Source organism: Peromyscus maniculatus, chromosome 13, assembly GCF_049852395.1.
Source record: "Peromyscus maniculatus bairdii isolate BWxNUB_F1_BW_parent chromosome 13, HU_Pman_BW_mat_3.1, whole genome shotgun sequence".
Lineage (NCBI taxonomy): Eukaryota > Metazoa > Chordata > Mammalia > Rodentia > Cricetidae > Peromyscus > Peromyscus maniculatus.
The window spans coordinates 36,745,588-36,768,781 of NC_134864.1; the positions used below are offsets into that span (position 1 = coordinate 36,745,588).

A 23,194-nucleotide genomic window follows, 5' to 3' on the forward strand; every position below is an offset into this window, starting at 1 on the left:
TCTTTAGGAAGTTTCCAGGCTTCACCTTAAAGAGGGGATGGCACAGGCTGTGCCTGGTCTCTGAGTTGAGGAGACAGAAAGCCAAGGGTGGCAGAGCAGGATGCTAAGAAAGGAGACTACCCAGGGACCTTTTGAAAGTCACTGATGTTCAGTGGATTTGTGATTGGCACCTGGGAATGGAGGGATAACCCAGCTGGTGAGAGACCATTCTGAAGGAGTGGATGGAGGGGTCCTTGAAGACCTCACAGCATCAACAATAACACCTATCCCCAACCACAGCGGAAACTCTCATAATGTGCAGAGCATCAGATCCAGTCCTGATAAGGTCTTTCCTCAGTATAGAGGAAAATCAAGCAGAGTAAATGCTACTTTCACTCAGACTAAACTTACAAGTAAGATTTAGAAGGCTCTAGCCAGTCTCAAATAATTCAGTCCTGTCAGAATAATTACAGGAATCCAAAACTATTGGCACCCAACAAGAACAAATTCGAAATGTTTCACATCAGATAAAAGTTTACTAGGGGTACCAAGAAGCCAGCCAATACTGCCACCGAGGGTGAAAACCAAATGACCAACATTGACTTAGAAATGATGCATATTGTGGAGTTGAGAGACGAGAACATTAACGTTATCATCATTGCCTTTCATATTGTCACGAATCTCGGAGAAAGGATTGATCATGTTAAGTAAAAATACAAAATAACCCACAGCTCATCTAACACTTCTAGAGGTAAAAACCACGGTGTCGGAGATGAAAAATACCCTGGGTTAGACCACACAGACTGACACTGCAGAGGAGGAGACTAACGAATGGAAAGAAACAGTGAGAGAAGTTGTTGGGAATGACAAGAAAAATGACAGAGAATGACAACAGTGTCCGTGGGCTGTGGGACATGCCTGTGCTTACGGTGACTGTGGGGACAGATACCGGGCTTGGGAGGCGAGAGAAGATGTGTCTGCTCGAGAGTTACTGGAAACTTCCTGAAAGTGAGAAAAAGTATACATTCACACAGGTGAACAGAGCAACCAAGTCCAAGTGTAAGAAATAGGAGAGGGTGCTTGCTGCTAAATCTGAAAATCTGAGTTCTATCCCTGGGACCCACTTAATGGAAGGAGAGAACTGACTCTTATGAGCAAGCTGTCCTCTGACCTCTACATGTGTGCTGCGGCAAGATGCCAATTGTCATATACACCCAAAAAATGTTAAAAAAAAAAGGAAAAGAAAAAAATCTAATAACCTCATAAAAAGTCTTTAAAACCAATGAAAAGCTGGCCTTCTTCCTTCATGTCCCCTCTTTCTTTCTCTGTCACACACACATATGGACACAGACAGACGTGCATAGGGACATACAAACTCACATATGTTGACTTAAGTGGGGTTCTTTCTATCTCCAGTATTCGGTTTGATTAAAACCAAGCATTTGCTTTGTGTAACTACAGAAGGAGAAGTTTTAGTTTAGAAGTTGATTCATCTGATCTGCTAATAGCATATTCCCTTAGCCGTAGAGCTTAGGCTCCAGGGGAACAGCTGTTTTCCCGTTCTTGCCTGGGAACCAGGCCCCAGCAAATGTTTCACATGCGCACACAACGCCTTTAAGCTCCCCATGATTATCTACAGCAATTAGGGCGCTGTGACAGCTGGTGACTCCTTGATTAGACCTTTCATGAAAACCCTAAGTGGTAAGAAGTGAGTGTTCAGGCTGATCAGCCCCTCTCATGGAACAGAGAGTCCTTCCTGGGGCCAGCCTTCTGGTTTGGAGTAGAACAGACATTTTCCACTGCTGATGAGATAGGGTAGCCCTGTAGAACCGTGGAATGGCCCTTCGTGACCTGCACACCATCTTATTTATAATAAAAACAAACAAGCAAACAAACAAAGCCCTGAGCTGCACTAGGTTTGATTCTATATTCCGATTGGGTCAGTTTTTAATTCATAGAATGCAGTCTCTGACGTCTAGACATTTGCTTTTGTGAAGTTCTAGTTTTACCCAATCAACCAATTATGCCCATTCTCAAGGTTACAGTAAAGTTTTGAGCCAAATGCTCTTGCTAGGATTAATAGTTCAATGTTAAGAATTTGTCTGTTTGAAATTCAATACCTGCTCTTAGGTGACTTTTAATTTTATTATTGTTATTATTATTGTTTTTTTTTATTGTATTGAGACAGGGTCTCATATATCGACGGCTAACCTCAGATTAGCTCTGTATCTGAGGATGACTTCTGCTATCTCTTCCTGCCAAGTGCTGGGATGGTGGGGGTGTAACACTACACCTAGTAGATGGAGTGCTGGGAATTGAACTCATAGGTAAAGACCTATACTAACAGATCTATATCCCTAGCCCCTACGTGTGTGTGTGTGTGTGTGTGTGTGTGTGTGTGTGTGTGTTATTGTGTGCTCTCACGTGGATACATGTGCAAAGGCCAGAGGTTGAGGTCAGTTGACTTCAACCTTTCTCACATACTTTCCATCTGATTATTTGACGCAGGCTCACCAGTTCAGCTAGGCTTGTTGGCCAGCAAGCTCCCCAGATTCTCCTTGCCTTCACTGTCCAGCACTAGAATTACAGATGTTGTGTGGGTCACCATGTCTAACCTTTTATGTTAGCGCTAAGGACCCAACCTCTGGTTCCCACGTGTCCATGTCAAGCAAACACTTTCCTGACCAGGGCATCTTCCCCAGACTCTTATGTCCTTCTTGAAATCTCCAATCTTCTTTTCTAGTCATCCGTAATTTATTCCTCTCTTCCCCTTATCCCTACACTTTTTGCAATATCTCTTTTCATAAAGTCCAAATAGCAGCACAACCTCACCACTGTAGCTCGGTGCACTGGCTTCATAGTTCTCACCAGGGCTGGGTATCCACTGGGTAGCTGGGTTACCATCCTCTCAGCCAAGAACACGGCAGCACAGACATCCATGTCTAACGGAATACAAGGCAAGGGAAACTGAGTCGAGACGCTAGCTGTGTATACACGTGCAACCACAGTTGGACATTCTTTTATTTGGAATCCTTAATTACATGAGCACATCTAAAACCCATCTCATTCAGTGAAAGGAAAATGTTGTCATACCAGAAATGTTAATCCTAAATTGCTTTCTATACTTTTTGCTTCTTTCTAAAACTTAAAAAACAAACAAACAATAATGCATAATCATTGAAGTATGTTTGAATGCATTCTGTTTTTGAAAGTTCAAAAATTTCTGTCTATATTTATATGATGGAAGACCAATTAGGGCAATGAGCTCTCATACGAAGTTGAAGGTGGTATTTTTTTTTCAGGGATAACTCTGTAGGCTGCTGTAGTGGGTAACTGTTCTCACCATGCCCTGAAGCACTGCCCTTAGTGAGGTAGCAGGTAACTGTTACACCTGCCTATGACCTTGAAGTACATGCCCCTGGAGTGTGGCCGCTCAGGACCCTTAAGACCTGGGATGCACATTTGAGGTGCTCTCTTCGATACCTCCTGGTTTTGGAGGCTCGGACAGACCACGGCAGATCTCACCAGAGAACAGCATTGGACTGTGCCTCACCCTTCCAGGATCCTGTAACAAATTCCTTTATTCTGTCTTGTGAGTTAACCGCCAAATAAATTCCTTTGCTCATTAAGCAGACTCTGTGGATTGCTAGCAATATTGCTCTCTTTAGGCTGCTTATAAGAAGTTTCCTCTGCCTAGCATCTGGGCCGCCACCTGTGGCCATGTAGGAGTCCAGGCCCCCCCCCCCCCCAACTCCTTGTGTTGTCCATGGTGATGTCCAGGCCAGAGCTGAGGCTGAGGGCCCAGGGTCTGTGCTGATGTCCAAGGCTCCTGTTACCACTGAAGACCATGTGGACACCTGAGGTCTGGGGCTGAGCTGGTGTCAGAGGGCCACACTGCTTCTGGGGCCATGAGGCTGCAAGCCCAGGGTTAGGGCCTGCAACCTGAGGCCTTGGTGGTGTCCTGGGGCCATGAGGCCACCAGAGCCATCCTGATCTGAGTGGCCAGTGCTTTCCCCCAGAGCCAGGATGGCATTCAGGCCCAAGATGCTACCAAGCACCATGTCTGGGTCTGTGGTCTGGGGTCTGTGTTGATGTCTGCGGCCCGTGTCATCTCAGAGGGCCATAGGAACCATGTGTGATGAAACTCAGAGGGCCAGGCTGAGTCAGCCCCCCTCTTCACTGGCCCAGGGAAAGCTGGCCCTGCCTCTCTCCAGACACTGCAGCAAGAGAGCTGGCCCTGCCTCTCACTCTCTCAGGAGAGCTGGCCCCTGCACTCATGAGAGACGGCCCCACCTCTCAGCACAGGTGACAAGAACAGCCCCTTGACAGTGATGTAGGGGAGCTGGCTCCATCCCTCACCTGTGGTGGGTGACCCCCGTGGCCTGGACTGACCAGCTCAACCACCCTTCAGGCCCACAGCTGGGCCTTGGGTTGGCTCACCCCAACATCTACCCCATCTGGGACTCGCTGGAGCTCATGAAGGGACAGGTCCTGTGGAGCAATACCCGCAGGAGCTCCATGACTCAAGGTGGCGGCAGGATATCCCAAAGGAGTTCCAGTGAGGATCTGCTGCTGATGGTGTGCCAGAAACCAGAGGCCTTGAACCAGACCAGTGACTCACTGCAATGAACATTTGCTAGTAAAGCTGATTGGACACAGGGGTCTCCTTGGTTACATACTGTTCCCATTGCCACCAGGACAAATGAAGAGGTGTTGGAGAGGGGAGAAAGGAGAAGGGAAGAGTTTGTTTGTTTGTTTTTTGGTTTGGTCTGTTCTTGTCTTTGTTTATTTGCTGGTTTACTTGCTTTGTTTTGTTTTGTTTTGATTTTTAAAAAAATTTTCTTGGGGGGGGCACTGCAAGGTGAGGGGAGGATATGAGGGGCTGGGAGGTGAGTGGAATTAGAGTACATGATGTGAAATTACCAAAGAATCAATAAAGAAATTATAATTTTGAAAAGAAAATTTCCTCTGCTAAGATAGTTCTAATTCAGGGTAATTCTATCCAATGTCTTCCGGCTCATTTGCACATCCCTGACCTACCCGAGTGGTTGGGAGCTCCTTACCGACTGTGGTCGGGGCTTCAACTCCTCTCATTGGCTTTGTGTTGGCTGGAGAGGCAGAGAAAGATTATAAATAAGAAATACATCTGAAGAACCTGGAAAAATATTCGTTCCTGACCAGGAGAAACTCGCCTTTCCTCAGTGGGCTTCCACCAAGCCTGCTTCCGGTGTGTGTGTGCCGTAGCACGCACGTGGAGGTCAGAAACAGTCTTCACTATCCATCTTCACTTCCCCTCCTGCCAGGGTTGAGACACGAGCTCTTGTCATTTGACACTGTGTACACCAGGCCAGCTATCCCATGAGCCTCTGGGGCTTCTCTTGTCTCCCCGCCCCCCTCCCCCATCCTACTATGGGAGCACTGAAATCACATATAAAACTTGGCATTAGTTGTACATGTGCATATATATGTGCAATTAATGCCAACATATATATGTGTGTGTGTGTGCCTCTGTGTGTGTGTGTGTGTGCCTGTGTGTGTGTGTGCCTGTGTGTGTGTGCCTCTGTGTGTGTGTGTGTGCCTGTGTGTGTGTGCATAATGTTTGTTTCTGACTGTGAATGACAATTTGAAGTTTATTCAACTTTTGTATCATGTTCCTGGATTAAAACAAAACAAAACAAAACTCTTTATTCTTTTATCTGATCTTTGCCTACCTTACCTGTTAAACCTATTCTTTGACAGAAGAAGGTTATCCAAGTCTGTCATGTTAAAGCAAGATAATGCAAAATGAATGTAAATGAATGAGTCTTTCTCATCTATCCATCTCGGCTGTGTAGAAGTCTTTTAAAAAACAGTTAATATGAAACATACCAAACGTAAATATATAAGCCAAATAATTTCGCATTGTACAAACTTGATGGCCCAGCCTTTGCTCATATAGCAATCCATCTACTCATTCCTTCAAGCCCTGAAAAGCAGCTCTTGGCTGTGCTTGGCACATGGTTCAGTCAGGTCATCTTGCTGGCATAGTGTGCCAAGGAGTACTGTTTGTGCACTGGTGCTCCGTATTCTTCAGTTGTTGGACTGGTACAAAGATAAATGATCCTGACTTCCCGAGACAGTAAGTGGATACCCAGTCACATTGTCACAGGTAATCAGTTATGACCCTTAAGACCTCTGGCTTTATCAAAGAAGAATTTTAGAAAACCACATTTTTTTCTCCTTCAGAGAATGTACAATATGCCCTGTAGTGATTCTTCCAAAGCTTTCAATCGAGGTTGGATTTGCACCAATTCAGTGTCCAAGCAACTTCTAGGGAATGCTGTTGGTGATCTCTCTTCCCTTACCACTCCTACCTAAACCAGCTCTCCCAACTTTCCCTGTTTATTTTTTAAAATAATTTATTTATTTTATGTGCTTTGGTATTTTGCCTGCATGTATGTCTGTGTGAGGGCGTCAGGTCCTCTCGAGCTGGAGTTAAAGGCGGCTGTGAGCTGCCATGTGGTTGCTGGGAATTGAACCTGGGGCCTCTGGAAGAGCAGCCAGTACTATTAACCACTGGACCATCTCTCCAGTTCCCAACTTTCCTGGTTTTGAGACCCACCTTTCATCCGGTTACCTGAAGCAAAACTTCAAAGTCCTGTTTACACTTTCATCTCTACTGCTTCTGGTCCAGTCAATCAGGACCCCACATAATATTTCCCTCCCACATTTGTCCCCTTCTAAGCTCACCTCCGTAGCTCAGTCATGCATCCTAGAGTCTACTTGTATTCTGGAGACCTTTGTGGCTGTGTAGTGGGTGATGTGCAGCACAATCTTGCCATTGAAATTTTCGTTATCAATTTGGGAACAAAATTTGATACCATTTTTATTCTCAAGGAATGCCAAGATCAATTGGCATGAACAACCGGTGTATAAAGAGCTACTCTCAGAATTTTATGGGAGAGAAGGGGCAGGACTGTCCCACTGCTCAGAGTGCTGTAGAAATTTGAACTGATCTCCCCTACTTTACTAAGTTTCCACAGCGTTTACATAATTAAATGCAAGCTCCTCACCCAGGCATTCAAATGCTTTTACAATATGGAATCAATCTAACTTTCCATGTTCATCTACCACTTTTCCTGGAAATATGGAGCCCATGCTCCAGCCAAATTTTCCCTCTGAGATCCCTGAAATTGCCTTCAAGTGTTCTGTTCTCTAATCTCCTGCAGATCTCCCGTCTCTGTGCCTCTTGTCAAAATGCTGCTCAGACATCCATGCCTACTTGGAATGCTCCCTCTGCTTTCCTGCCTACCTGATGTGACCTCTGCTCTCAGTGCACAGAGCAGAGTTTCTGTGCTTTCTCACATCACTTCACCCCCAGTATTGCAGTTGGGTACATTTGGGGTTGCAGATATGTGAAATATAGTGTGGATCACTTACCTTAGTTGACTAGGTGCTAAAAAGCACGCAAGCACAATAAATCAATGTGATGAGAAAGAGTTATTTTATGACTAGAAAACACGGAAGATTCAGGATGCTAGGACTAAGGTTGCCACTGGTTTGTAGTCCAGGCCTCCAAATTGATTTCACAGTCTTACTCCTGCCTATATACTCCTATAAATTCCTGAATATAATTTCCTGGAAATATGGAGACATATTTACCTTATAGGATGGTAACAAAGGCAACTATGGATTTGAGAATTCTTCAAAAGAACAATATACTTCAAAAGTATATTGTTTCTGATACCGCCCATGAAATTAAGATGGGTATCTGTGGCATGTAAATATATTTACTAGTTTTAAAAATCTAAATGTATGATTCAAATTCTTGGATGTCCGTGGCTGTACTATAGAACTTATATAATTCTAAGAAATGAATTTTAATTTAAAGGACATCAGTCACTAACTGGCTCTGGCCTCCTGCTTATCTGTAGCATCAAATTCTAAAATTCCAGGTTGTGTCTTATTTCACTGACACAATATTAATATCTTGTATTCTTGAGTGGTGTCGCTCATCAAAACCTCATTGTTCTACTAATGGGTGCCATCCATCGGTATTGTAACCAGGCTTCTAGATTCTTCTCATTTTCATTTTCCTAGGACAGCCTTTTAGAGTTAAGGATATATGTGTTTGTCTGCTTTGAGTTTGTTTTCTACTTTTTTTTTAAAAAAATGGGTGTTTCTTTAATACCTCCAGGAAGTCTCTCCTTTCATGTCGCCTAGCCAATGATGGCTTAGCTGTAGTTAAGAAGAAAGCACCATCAGGGAAATGCAGAAGCAAGTGGTATTTCAAGAGTCACTGGGTGGTGCAGGTCCCATGCTAGACAGTTTGCATACCTAATCGCACACAATCTTAGCAGTCAGCCCACCAACCCACTTGGTGGGTGTTATCATCCCCACTTTCGGTTGGAGAAACGTGAGGCTCAGAGGATTAAGGTACTCACCCAGGGAACACCTTGATTCCAATCTTGGTTTCATCATTTGATGATTCCAAAGTCTGGATTCTTATTTTCTATGGTTCAACACCCCCTAGATTTTAATTGAAGAGGTCGTTCTTGAAGTTGGCAGGTTGTGACAATGGGATTTTCTATTTTGATGCCCTCCTAAGACCTTAGTACAGCTCTCTGAGATTCCAGAGGATCAATGAATTGATTGGCCTTGGATAAAAATACACAAAGAAAAGTGGCTTTCTTATAAAATGTGTTTCAGTTATATTAAGATTTCTGCCAACAATGCTTTTTTCTTGATAAATTCTTTTATATTGATTTTTTTATATATGATTATTCTTGGTAGTATCAGTCAAAACAGTATGGTTTTCTTTAGTCAGATTGCATCTAGTCTATTGATTTGCACTTAGTTGGTTGATACATGACTAAATTTTTCTATAAGAAGTTACCTTATTCATTATAAGGGCAATGTTCATGCTTCTTTAGACTTGCAATCCTGTGTCCATAGATACAGTAAATAATGGGAGATATACTCATTTCTCTTTGACCTTTTGTTATTCAAAGCACAAAACACATAAGAAAAACCACCTCAGGAAACATCTTACAGGCCCCCCTTTATTTTAGCAAATGGTCCCCCAATAGTGGTATGATTTGTTTTGTAGTATGTTTAGTGAGGGCTTTAATATCTATCCATGAAATGCCAGTAGCACACTTCCTTCATCTGGTGATAAAAAAAGTCTGTAAACATTTCAAGGTCTCCTACAGATATGAGTAACCAAGAGAGGAAAAAGAAAAGAACCAAGACTTCTAACTCCACAATAAAACACAGACATAGTATTTGAGCCACATCTTAAAGAAGGCTGATAGGCTAGTGTTCAAAAATGGGGCTCATTTGGCTAAATTTTCAGCATGAAATAAGATTAAAAGCCACTTTTCCTTGAACTTTATGTGATACAAACTAGACTGCAAATTAGGCACATTTTTGTCCACCTTAAGCACTTATATTTGAATAACCTAGGCCAAGAATAAGAAAGGAGACTGCAGAGTATTAGCCTGCCACCCCAACCCCCAAATTAGGTATTTTAATTGCATTAGAGCGAGTTGAGAATATAATTACTCTTGGTAGCATTCGTCAAAACAGCTGTGATTTTTCTTTAGTTAGTTTGCATCATTTTCACTTAATTTGACTTAAAAAACTTTCATTGTCCCAACCTTATTTTTCCATTTGAAGGCATTCTTTTCTCATTTGATATGAAAATGGACTTTAGTAAACCAAGTGCTTAATTACCACTCCCCCCACCAAAAAAAAAAAAAAACAAAAAAAAACCCCACCCACTCTGCCTAAATGTAGAAGTGGAAACAAATGGGTCTCTGAATTTTGACTAAGCTGTCAGAGGATTCTGTTTTTCCATCATAATTTGGGCAGACCCTTTGTTTTCTGCTGAAGTCTGCTCTTTGAGTGTGTAAGATGGATAATGAATGTGGTTTGAGGGCATTAATCTCATTTTTCATGGTAGTTGTTCTCAGTGTTTACATGCTCTGATAATAGGACTGCCCCACCAATTAGGGGATTATTCAGTTGCACTGTTTTCCCCCTTCTTTAAGCCTTCAACAAACTTTAAATACTAGAAACATATCTTTGGGTAGTGTTTTTGCCTTTGGGCAGGACTATCTCATTTAATCATTACAAGTCCCATGGGATAGATATTTTAATTCTCACAGCAAAGATAAAAATAAAAAGAGACTCAGCAAGTTCCAATATCATGACCAAAAAGCCAGTGTTTGTCCCTATGTCCTTTTTAAATGGGTGTTGGGCAGCTATAGTGTGTCAGACAAAGTTTAGGTCAAAGCTGTCCAGTAGGAATAGAGTATCACTTACATAGATAATTTAAAATTTTTAGTAGTCTTGTTAAAAACACAAGGAGAGGCAGCTAAAATTAATTTAAATAATATTTCACTTAGCCTGGCATATGAAAGAGATTATTATTTCCAAAAATAATCAAAATAAGAATTATTAATGAGTTCTCATGCATCCCTTTTCAGTTTCAAAAATTATGGTGCATTGGGAAGATTACAGTACATCCCGGTCAGAGCAGCTGTCCCTAATAGCTCCACGTAGCTGTGTTCCATGTACAACTTTGGGTACCACATCTGTAGACATCAGAGATGTGGAAGTGTCCAAGAAAAAACTCTGTGTTGACATCAAACTTAGCCTCCAGTGCAAGAACCCCAGTGCAACCAACCACTTGGGTGTTGTGTAATTAAGCTTGTGTTTTCTAACTGATCATCGTGTTCGCCTGGTTTCCTCGGGAGCCTTGATGTGCTGTAGGGTGAGTCTTGGCAAAGGCGGAGAAGCTTTGCTTCATATTCTCCTTGTTCGTCTCTCCTCTCCTTTCTCAATCTATCTTCTCCCATCTCCATGTCCCGTATGTGATGGAGCCTTCCCCTCAACTGAATATCCAACCAGTGGCATAGATCCATACTTAGATGGATCTAGCTTAGATGGAAATAGTACAAACACACATACCTGGTGCTGCCATTCTGAAGGAACCAGGAAACTTGGAGTAAAGACTCAAGTTGAATGTAAAATGGGGTTAGAAGAGGCTCTGCAATGCCTCTTTCTTCCCTGAGTGCACTGGTGAGCCTCATTGAGTGAGGAGCTGACCGACCGGTCAGCTAGGTGATCCCACTACAGGGGATGGAGCAGATCCCGGATGTGTGTTTCCTTTGGTAGGAATGGCATAGATGTTCAGTTCCTCATGGAGTAGGTTGCCTAGCAATTTCCTTTCCAGCTGCTTCCAGGTGTCCAGAAGGCACCAGGCCTCCAGGGGCTCCTCCTGCCCTCTAAGATGGTTACACCACTTTGCTACCAGTTTGCAGTATTTCCAGCATTGCAGAAAAGAGTTGCCGCATGATGAAGATTCCTGGCAATGAGAAACAGAGCATTGGAGATGCTTCAAAAGCTGATCACTGGCAGGTAGAGGGGACAGGAGAAGTACATATGTACAGTGAAGGTCATGTCCACACCAAGTTCAATGTTCAGTTACTTCTTTTCTTGATTCCATACTGAGTCCATGTCTGGAGAGGTTTGTCAAACAACCAACTCCCTAACATTTACTAAGAAAAAAAAACAAAAACAAAAAACAAAAAACTTCAAAGCAATGAGTGTCCATTATCCTGATTCTATAGCCCTACTAGAGAAGGACTTAAAATGAAAAGCTACAGTCTTTAACTTCTTCTCTTTCCTGTCAGCTGCTGCTGTCAGCACAGAAGACTTTCTGTTTGTTTCCCTATTAATGTTTTAGAAGCTAAACAGAGGAATGCATAGCTCTGTCCATATACACACACCCTCCTTTCCACACCTGCTTAAACTGTGTGAGACTGTCAGGCATATAGGATCTAGATCATACATGTTTTTTTTTAACTCTATATCTTAAATGCATCTCCCCTGTCCTGTATTACAGTTGTGTAGTGTGATTTTATATGACTGTACTTATTCATTCATTTTAGATGAGCACCCAGCTTCTTTTCCCCTCTTTTTATACCACAGTAGCTATGCTGTGATAAATGCAAATGTCTGAGAGTTCTACCTTCATGAGATAAAGTCAACCTATGGCTTTCAAAACACGTTTATTAACTAAAGATACATGAGACTCCCAATTAGACATTTTGATCATAGTGAGAACATGATTAATACTGCACTGAACTGAATCTGGTCCAAAGCTTAGGAATATGACTATTAAGTTAGCCTGTTTATCTTACCTGGGGGCCAGATTGATATGTGAAAAGTTGATATGTGAAAGTCTTTGAAATGCTGAGAACATTCTGTAGTCCCCACACCACGAATGACATCAGTACTTTTGAGAGCATGAAAAATACCACCCCATCTCTATCATATATAGATTACTTAAAACATAAAAATTTTCTTTGATTTGCAAAATTTTAAGCAAAAAGTGTAAGTAATGTGACTGAGTGTTTGAGTGGAATTATTTAGTTTACATGAATGACTTAATCACTTTGATAAACTAAGTCAGATATTTTTGTGCTATGAAAATATTGAATGTAAGGATTTAGCTGCACATACCAAATGTTTTCATTTGTTTGTTTGTTTTGAGTTCTGAGGATTGAACCAAGGCCTTTGCACATGGTAGGCAAATTCTCTATTGTCATTTTTTTTTGTGAAAATAAATTTGTTTTCCTTCTTATGTTAGATTCTGAATCATGGCCTTCTAAGTACACTCCAGAGTGTTGCATCTTGGACACACAGAAGACAGAAATCTTAGTGAGTCATTTTCTAGCTGTTTTCAAGATATCTGTAAGTGTTGCCTAAGAGAACCCTTCTAGTGCAAAATGTATTGTCTAGGATTCTGTCCAGATGCTGTTAGGGTGCTTCAAGAAGACTTCAAGTGGTCCCATGAGTGAGCCATTTTATAGACTTTCACTCTGATATTTGGCTTGGCTGCATTTGAAGTGGTCCCTTGAGTGAGCCATCTTATCGACCTTCACTTTGCCATTTGGCTCGACTGCACATCAGATGTTGTTAGAACCAGAACCAGTGGGTCACTCTTCTTTTCAGGGAAGACTACATCCTAGAAATCTCTATAATTCCTATTTTAAACTGAAGCCAGAAAATATACTTTCTGAAACTAATCAGTCAGCAGAACACCTGTCATCCAACTGTGTGCCATGTATATATAATTTCAAGAAACATTGGCCATCTAGGACTTAAAATTTTAGGGATTTGGGCAACACCCAATGCAGAACAGATGAATTTCATGGTTTCTTTATGCATTTGCACAAATTAAAATATAAGTCCTCACTTGGTTTGTTTGAACCTCTTTCTTCAATTAGCTCTATACGCAGCAAAGACCAGACAGCAATTTTCAGAAAGCAATCCGGCTTCCTCTGCATGTTGTTACCCTTGTGTGTGAATGTCACTGTGACAGGGAAAATGCCTGGATTAAAAGTTGATTGTGCTCTATCAGTTCCTCCTAGCAACAGGTTTTGTAAACAAATCTGCAAAATCATAAAAAAATTTTTCATGCAGTAATTTTCATTTCGTATACAAGAACAGTAGGATAAGCTTCCCAAAGGTAGATCTTACATTCAAACATTGAATAAATGATTCTTGCCTATAGTGTGTGTGTGTGTGTGTGTGTGTGTGTGTGTGTGTGTGTGTGCACTCACGCGGGAGTGTGTGTGCTTATGGGAGTTAGAGGTTCTGGGGATCCAAACTCCAGTTCTTATGCTTGTATGGTATCTGAGTTATCTTGCCAGCCCTTGGCCCATTATCTTAAAAAAAAAAAAAAGATTCCAATTACAGCATTTTAATTTCATAGTTGAATAGCCTTTAAAGAAAAATTTTTCGTGATCTCCAGGAAATCGATGAAGTCAACCAGATTTAGGAGGTTGAATAGGAGACAGTATAGCTCAGGTCTACTAACCCTAGACGAATATTCTACTTTCCTTGCTGTTTCCTCTAAATAGCATTTGAGAACAAGACGTTTGTTTCTTGGAGATTATTTAGGGGAAAAGTATAAGCTACATTTTTCCTTCCCTCACTTGGTCCAGATAATCTCCTCTTTTGTTTACGTGTCTATTAAAATATTCCTTAGAACTATAATTCTATAATTCTGTAATTACTGTGAGAGCAAGATGGCAAAGTAAGTAAAACCACTCGCTCCCAAGCCTGAGGACCCCAGTTCGATCCCTGAGATCCACATGATGGAAGGAGAGAACTGACTCCTTGAAGTTGTCCCCTGAACTCCATACACACACCATGGTGGCACTTACATGCCCACACATGCATACACACAACAGATGAGCGGAAGTATATAAAAATGTAATTGGCTAAAGAAACTGAAGTTTCATTTATTAGAAGCGGATTCATTGGGCAGCCAGTGTCTGTTTATGAGGCAGCCAACTGCCAAGTGGAAGAAAATCAGTCTGCTGCTTGCAGGCAATTCCAGTTCTACTGAGAACCTGCCGTAGCTAACTGAAGGGTATTTAATGGAGTCTTAAGATCAACTGTTTGGTCATTTTGCTGCCAGTGTGGTAGAAGGTCGAGATTGATAGACAGACTGGTTGCCCAATGAGTTGTTCATTTGCTCACTCATGAGTCCACCAGGACAGTGGTGCTTCATCCCTGACAGGTGTGAGGAATGACGGGAACTGCTTCACCAAGTAGGTGATGCCTTGCATTCAGGAACTGCAGGTTGCTGGGAAAGTGAATGAGTCCACAAATGTGAAGAAAGAGTAACAAAGACCCTGAAGGAAAACGTTGCAGGCCAACATTCCATCTGGGCAGTTAGATGAAGAAAACTTCCAGTTGTGACCCGACAGATGAGCAGCTCTGAGGCAGAGGAGATAACCACATGTGCAATGGAGGTAGGAGGAGGATGGCTCACCTGAGCACTGAGGGACATTGTGTGTTAGAGCCTACAGGAGGTGAGAGATACAGCCGCGGCTGGGAAGGGGACCACAAGTCTCCAGGGTGTGCTGACAGTGTCACACAGCTATATGACTCTTCTTCAAGCTTGTAGCAAGCCTGTCACTCGGGGAAGAGAGACTGAAGGAGATGCAGAAGATCTGGCTTCGGTCACTGCTGGTTCTTGGTCTTCCCCCTTTCACAGCATGGCTTATCTCTTGCCTTGACTTTGTCCAGGGCTGAAGGTGAACCTTAACAACCTTGCTCCTTCCCATGTGTTACCTGTTTCTGGAGATAGTGTGATCAGCTGTGGTGGTAAAGGATATCTAACAGGCCCGAAGCTCTGTCTCTAGTATGTCAGGCAGCTTGGAGAAGGGGTGGGCATTTGCTGAGATCTGGGGATCAGTGGCGAGCATGGAATAGAGCGCTCAGCAGAAAGAACATAAAGGCAGATCTGTACCTTGTATCTTTTCTGCCCTCTTTCCTTGACTTGTTTCCCTCCTCTTCCCTAGTTTCTCCTTCCTGCTTCTCTCTCTGTCCCTCTCTTTCAGAAACGGAAACCACACAAAGAAGATCACAAACTCTAAAGATTCAGTTAAGTCATAGCCAAAGCGGTATCCATGTTGTCTTTTATGCAAGATGCAAAATAAAATGTTGCTAGCACACTGACGTCTGCAATCTGCCCCCACCCCATTTAATCTTCTCTGTCCCTGCTAGAGATGACCGTGATCCTATTATGATATCCTGCTAAGGGATTATACTGCATATATATATATATATATATATATATATATATATATATATATACAACTATAGCATGCCTTGCCTTTACCCCTCTTTCTCTGCAGTTTTAACACCTAGTTACATATGTGTGTTGGATACTGAAATTCCTATAAAGGGAATATGACAGAATATATTGTTTAGTCTCAGTTACTTCGGTTAAGCTTATATCATTAAAGGACATTTTGAAACTAATTCAAAATTTAAAAACATATGAATATAAGATAATACAAAGAATGCATATTGCCCTTTGCCAAGATTTATCAATTAAAAAAATTGTCTCTGCCTAGAGAGATGCCTCAGTAGTTAAGAACACTGGCTGTTCTCCAGAGAACCTGGGTTCAATTCCCAGTACCCACATGGCAGCTCACAACTGTCTGTAACTCCAGTTCCAGGGGATCTGGCACCCTCACACAGGCATACATGTAAGCAAAACACCACATAAAAATAGATATTTTTTTAAAAAAAATTTATCTTACTTGTTTTATTATTTACATGCCCTCTCCCTACATATACATAATTATTCTCATAGTATTTTTCACAAATACTTTAGTGTGTATTTCCAAAGAATAGAGATATTCTCATATAACCACAATATAGCTATCAACTTCATAAAATTACATGGATACAATATAATCTACTGTTAGAGCCCAATTTTGTAATTTGACTTAATGATCCCTTACCATATAAGGAATCTTTTCCTGTAAAGGGTCCTGTGACTATAGGGCCCCATTTAGGGTCAGAGGTATTCTGTTGTCATTTCTTTCTAGCTTCCTTTTTTTCTGGAATGTTTCCTTATTTTTTTATGCCTTAAAAAAATCACGTTATTGATTTTAGGATAGGAAACATTCTCTCTTCTTTTTAAATAGGATATAAAACTCAGTTTGTCACCCATATTGCACGTCTTATTGAATTGAAGAAAACTCATCAGTAGATCTACAAATTTATTCTCAGCTATACCTGATGTCAGAACGGTGACCTGGAAGAAATACAAGGTTATTGAGGGATTGCAAACCCAAGCCCACAAAAATGGTAGTAATCACAGTTCTAAGGCTTCAGTGTTAAATATCTGTTCTGAAAAGAAGCGAAACTCCCAGTGCCTGAAATCATTGAACTGGCATGGGGGCATTAGGATGTACAGTTAATTGGAAAATGACTAGTGGTGCATAAACCTCAGAGACGCTAATAGTCAGGATGCTCATGTGAGACTTTTAAAAATACTTCTAATCAAATGGACTCAAATCCTTTTGGTTAAAGCCTTTTTCTCAATTACTGGTTCCCTTTCGATGCAAACCAACGAAATTCATGTTATTTACTTGGCTCCCATCAGGATAGCCTTTCTCCTGTCTGAGAGTGATCGTCTTTGTTGATACTTCACTTTGAAGTCGGTACAGGGTTGCACTACATGACCAGTTTTACGATAATAACCCCACATTTGAGCCAAAAGAATTCCAAGAACTAAGTTCGTTCCAGGAAGTGGTTTTAACCTCCATTCTTCCCCGTTCAAATTGTGTATTAATCTGTAACTCACTGCTTTGAGAAAATAGAGGTGTGTACACTTCATATGCATTTCCCAGTTGTCTGGAAACCTAGCCTTCCTCCTAATTCTGTCCCAGAGAGGCAGGTGGTGGGATTATAGATAACAGTTCTTTCTTTCTGGACTTGGATATGTCTCATCAAGGAACTGACCGCTAACCATTGAAGGCAGAGGTTGGCCCTACACTAGGTAGCCCTTTCTAACAAAGGGGACTGTTAGAGTATTTTAATGACACATGAAAAAATTCTGACTCAATGGTAAGCTAGAATTTCGAGTACCTTTAGAAATTGTAAATTGCTGGAAAGAGATATTGCATATCGCTTTGCGACAGTAGTTTTGGCATAAAGACCATGATGCGAAGATAGCAGAGATAGCAAAAGGATTTTCATGTCCAGATGACCTAGGCAGAGAAGAATGAGATGTATGTAGGCTCCAAACAATGCAAATACACGAAGGTGTCAGGTTTAAAGAAAGTAAATTTTGGGGAATTAAGAAATCTAGTGAGCAGGGCGCAATAAGAGGACGTATAAAATTCATGAGCATGAAAACAACGGAGGAATCCAAGACACCATAATTAAAGCTCAAAGAACCGCGGTCCTGAAAGAGAATATAGGACTAAACACACATAGTCTGTGGGTAATGCCAGAGACTGCACAGAGCTAGTCAAGGAACTGAGAAGGGCACCCCAAACACCAGTGAGTGATTTCCTGTTTTCTGGGTCAAAATGCTAGGGGGGCTCGAGAGGGTGGTGTGGAGGAGAGGAGAACACATGGAGTCACCTGCCTCCCCTGCTAAGGAAATGGACAGAAACAAACCGAAGCGGTAATTTGTAAATATGACTGCGGCAAGGATCGCAATAGAGTTTTTAATCCAGGATGAGAAAGGAATTGAAATCAAAACCCAGGAAGGTAAGCTTAAGAAAATGAAAGCCTCACTTTGCTGAAATGGTTAGTTTTGGAAAGTCCATGGAGCTCTTTAAAGGAGGAAAACAACATGGGAAAGTTAACTTCAGTAAATAACTAGCATGCTAGATTTGGGTTAGATACGTGATTCAAGTGCATCAGGCCATGAAGAGGAGGATTTGGATAAAAGTTAAGGAAAATTACTTGGGATTCATAAAACAAATATTTTGGGTATAAAAAGGAGACCCAAGAACAGAGGCGGCTTTGAGAAAGCCATTTGAAAGGAGTCAGGATGGAGCATTTGTCCTGACATTGAATTAAAAGAAAGAAAGGAAAAAGGAAGGTTCTTTAGAACATAGATATAAACAGGGAGACACATCTGTGGAATGTCAGAATGCTTTCCGCTTTCCCCCTACTTCCTCCTCCCTCCTCCCCTCCCTCTTCATCTCCCTCTTTCTCTTTCTTTCTTCTTTCAGCGGGGTCTAGCTTCGAACTTCCTATACAGCCAAGGATGGCTTTAGACTTCAGAGCTTCATGCTTCCATTTCGAATGCTGGAATTACCCACCATGCCCAGCTTGTGTGGTGCTGGAAATCAAAGACTTCGTGCATTCCAGGAGGATTCTCTACCAACTGCTCTGCGTTCCTAGCCCTCATTCTCTCCTTCCGACGTCCCAGGGAACATGTGCTGTTTGCACCTCTGTTTAGATGCTGTCTGTAGCTTCCTCTGATGGTGACCATCATGGGAACAACCACTTGTCACAGCGAGAAGTGGGACAGCAGATATCAGAGGCTGTTTGGGTTGAAAGGGAGCTTACATGTTATTGAGTTCAACCCTGTAGGAGGCAACGGAGGTCTTTGTGCACCCAGATAAGCACTAAAGTAGTGTTTCTCAACCGTCCTAACGCTATGACCCCTTAGTACAGCTCCTCATGTTGTGGTGACCCCCCAGCCATAAAATTATTTTGGCTGCTACTTCATGACTGTAATTTTGGTACTGCTATGAATCGTAATGTAAATGTTTTGGGAGACGGAGGTTTGCCAAAGGGGCTGTGGCCCACAGGTTGAGAACCACCACCCTAGGGGACCCTGGAGTGGTAAGCACACAGGGCTGTTCCTTCAAGGGAAGAAATGCAATGCCTGTTAACTGCCCAGAAGGCTGGAGGGGAAGTGCTTCCTAGCCTGGGGACCTTTGTGCTTATGTGACTAAAGATTTTTCCAACACTGGATCCTCCCTGAGACCCTTACCATAAGCTTGTTTTTCTCAACTGATCTGTAGAACCTGTCATTGTGGACTTTACAGTTTCGATGTAGTCAGGTCTGATCTGTATTTAGCTTACTTTCTTCCTTAAGGAGATATATGTATACTTCGTTGTGCATGCAAGATTGAGTTAATTATCACCAGAATACTTTTTGCAAAATTGTGTTGTGCTTAAATACGCCTACAATAGATTGCTCGGGATCTGAATACAGAAGTTCGAACCAACACCAGCTACTGAGTGGTGTTGAGCCCAACTGCCTCCTTGCCTCCCTCATCTTGACTCTCTGCAGCCATTTAATGTGGCAGAGACCCCTCCACAAGCAACCCTACCATTTACAGATGACAAAAAAGACCGGAAATGGGCGTGGTCTATGGAAGAGTTTTTAACTGGAGAATGCCTGTCAGCTAGTCTCACGTTTTAAAAGTGTCAATGGCCATTTCTGGGGGCATCCCTTCCTGTGGATAATTTCATTTGGGGGAGGAGTCTGCTTTCCTTTCTGTGAAGTTAAAGAAAGACAGTTGTCCTAAATTTGGTCACTAGTCTCTTTCTCTGAAAACCTGGGTTCTGATGAAGCGAAGACTAGGCAGAATTTAGTAGCCGCCACCTGTCATGTCAATGGAACCTGGTATGGTGCAGATGGCTCTTCCTGTTACTGAGGCTTCATATTTCTTTGGTTTTTACTCATTTCTACATTAGGTTGTAAGGCTCTTTTTTTGTATTTGTTGATTTTTATTTCCATTTTAAATAATATTTTTTATTCTTTGAAAGTGTCATGCAGGTACACAATGTATGGCCTCATCTCCTCCCAACCTCTTAATTTATTTAATTTTAAATATTTGTATTTTTTGAGATTAAAATGTAATTACATCATTTTGTTTCTTCCCCATTTCCTCCCCAACTCTTCTCATGTACACCTTATTTGCCCTCTAATTCATAGCCTCTATTTCTGTAGTAATTATTACACACACACACACACACACACACACACACACACACACACACACTTAAATATATAAATAATACCTGCTCAGTCTGGCTCATCATATTATTAAGGAAGAAACAAAACTGTGAAACAATAAGTACTATGTGCATAGGAAAGGATTATCTGATGGAAAATCCATAATTTTCTGATGGGTTACTATCAACCAAAGAGTTAGTCTATCTCTGCTTCTGTCTGTCTGTCTGTCTATCTATCTGCCTACCTACCTACCTATAATTTGTGTGTGTGTGTGTGTGTGTGTATGTGTGTGTGTGTATGTATGTGTGTGTGTGTATGTATGTGTATGTGTGTATATGTGTGTGTGTGTGTGTGCGCGTGCGTGTGTGTGTGTGTGTGTGTGGGTGTGTATGTGTGTATGTGTGTGTGTGTGTGTATGTGTGGGTGTGTGTGTGGGTGTGAGTGTGTAGAAGGTAGCCATGGCTTTGTCAGATAGAAGGCATCTCTTTCATTTACTCCAGTAGAATGTGGAGCCTTCCATGTGAAATGGTCACAGGAGATGGGGAACAAGGGAGAAGATGTTGGGCTCCCGAAAAGAGGGAGCTTGTATCTTGGTTTAACACAGTGTATGAGACATAGCAACCTTTGCTAGAGTTTCATGGAGTCTGAGGGTCACAACATGAAGTGGTTTACCTAGGCTATCCCAGAAAATACCACTCTGGGGGAAGGTGGCCCAGAGAGATGGATGCAGCCCATGATGTCCAACCTTTAGACTCTGTGGCATTGTCATCCACAAATTTGTTGGACCTCGTTCATAGCTATCCCGGCACTCGAGTAATCTGCCCTCTTCAAGTTTGATATACCAGATGCAGACCGCGGAGTCTCCACTCGCTCACAGGGCATGGACAGCTGTGGTAAGTCTTATATGACCTGATGCTTAGTGCCTGTTTTCACAATGCTGCATCTCCACATAAAAGCCAACAGCCCAGACAATCACAAAAGAGACTTTGTTCTTTGGGTTTGAAGCTTGGGAATGTAAGGGGGCAGAATTTAGCTTTGGGATGTTTACTATAGTGTCTGATGACAGCGCTTGCTGAGGAGGTGTGATGTGTTCTTTTCCTTTAAAGAATGAAGGATGGAGAGGGCGTTGGCTGTGGCAATAGTACTTGAGTGAAAAACAAAAGTCCTTGTCAGTAGGAAACGGTTCTCCCATGAAGGTGTAGCAGAAGTTCTTATGTTCTTCTGTCAGGTAAACAGAGTGTGTGACAGGGTAGCAGAAGGACAGCGTTCATACCGTGGGGCATTTCATTGCCTTCAGACACAAGTGATCATCCAGACCTCTTCTCTACAGGAATAATGTGACATGACTTTCCAATCGCTTTACAGCGGGCTGTCAGAGACACGGGGGACCATGAATGAGCAGACAATACCTGAAGAGTTAGAAACTTGGAAATTTAATAATATCCTCCAATGGGAAGCCAGGAAATCACACCTCTTCTTCCCCATTTAGGAGATCTGAATGACTTTCCGGTCTTGTCTAAGAAGTCACAGGTGGAAGAATGATGTCACAGTCTTGAGTGTGGAATGGTGAATTCTGGGTAAATGTTTCAGCCACATTAAGATGCAGATAAGAATGTTTCTAAGAACCAGAGGAACACTGCGCAGACTGAAGAATTTTAATGCATTGGGGCCAGAATTATAGACTGCTTTGTATCTTGTAGTTATGTTTTTTTAATTCTTATTTTTATTCTAAGATACATTGCATCCTTACCACAATTTTCCCCACCTCCACTCCTCCCAGTCCCCCCTCCCCTAGTTCAACTCCTCCCCTGTTTCCCTTAAAAAAAGAGCATGCCTCCCAGGGATATCAACCAAAGATGGCACAACAAATTATAATAAGCTTTTTGCCTGTGCTTGGGACCCTTTTCCTCTTACTGGGTTGGCTTGTAATTATGTTTATTGGTATCATATGATACCTCAAGTTCAAAAACAAGTTCTTTCCCCAAATGATCATTTAAAAAAATATTAGGACATGTGTGCCATCGATCACCACGATGCTTTTCCATCTCCTGTGTTCTCTGGAACTCACTTTGCACTCCACACTACTATGGGTGCTGTTCTGAGTGGTCATGCTCCTGGTGGAGTGGGTAGGGGGCTGTTTGAGGTTAGGTCACAACCAGTGTTGTCACAAGACTCTGGGCAGCTTGTTAGTCCCTTCTACCAGGTGAGGATATGGCAAGACAGTGTCACTAGAAGTGATTCTTATTTGACATTGAATCTGCCAACACTAAGAAATAAATGGCTCATGTTTATATGACACAGAATTTATAGTAATTTGTTACAGTGGTCTCCACCGACCAAGAAAGTATCTATCTATCTTCTATCTATCTATCTATCTATCTATCTATCTATCTATCTATCTATCTATCTATCTATCTATCTATCTATCTATCTAATCTATCTACCAATCTATCTATAATCTCTCCTCTCTCTCTCTCTCTCTCTCTCTCTCTCTCTCTCTCTCTCTCTCTCTCTCTCCATCCATCCATGCATCTACCTACCTACCTATCTATATACCCATCTATCTGCTAGCTCTTTCTCTGTATATGAGTGTACATATGGATATTATCTATGTAAGTCAGTTAAGGTTAGCATTACGTGGCTCTATCTTGTTTTCAAGCTGTTTCAATTGAACTGTGCTGTGTGTCACACAGCAGTGGGAAACAGCTGATACAGCCAATCCTCCCCACTGTGTGTGTGTGTGTGTGTGGTGTGTTCCAAGTACAAACTGAAAATCTCATGCTATATTGCTGTATGCCCTCAAGGGCTAAAAGAAAAGAGGAAACAAAGTGTGTGTGAAGACACAAATCACCTGGTTCTCTCATATAACTAGTGCTGAGAGTATACATTTGAATAATCACCTTACAGAATTCTAGAATCCATTCA

At 41.9% G+C, this 23,194-nt stretch overlaps 1 pseudogene; it reads right to left on the minus strand.

The window, feature by feature from the left end:
* Window positions 1-903: 903 nt before the first annotated feature.
* Window positions 904-23,194, minus strand: part of LOC121822147 (dnaJ homolog subfamily C member 8 pseudogene) — a 32,301-nt pseudogene continuing 10,010 nt past the window's right edge.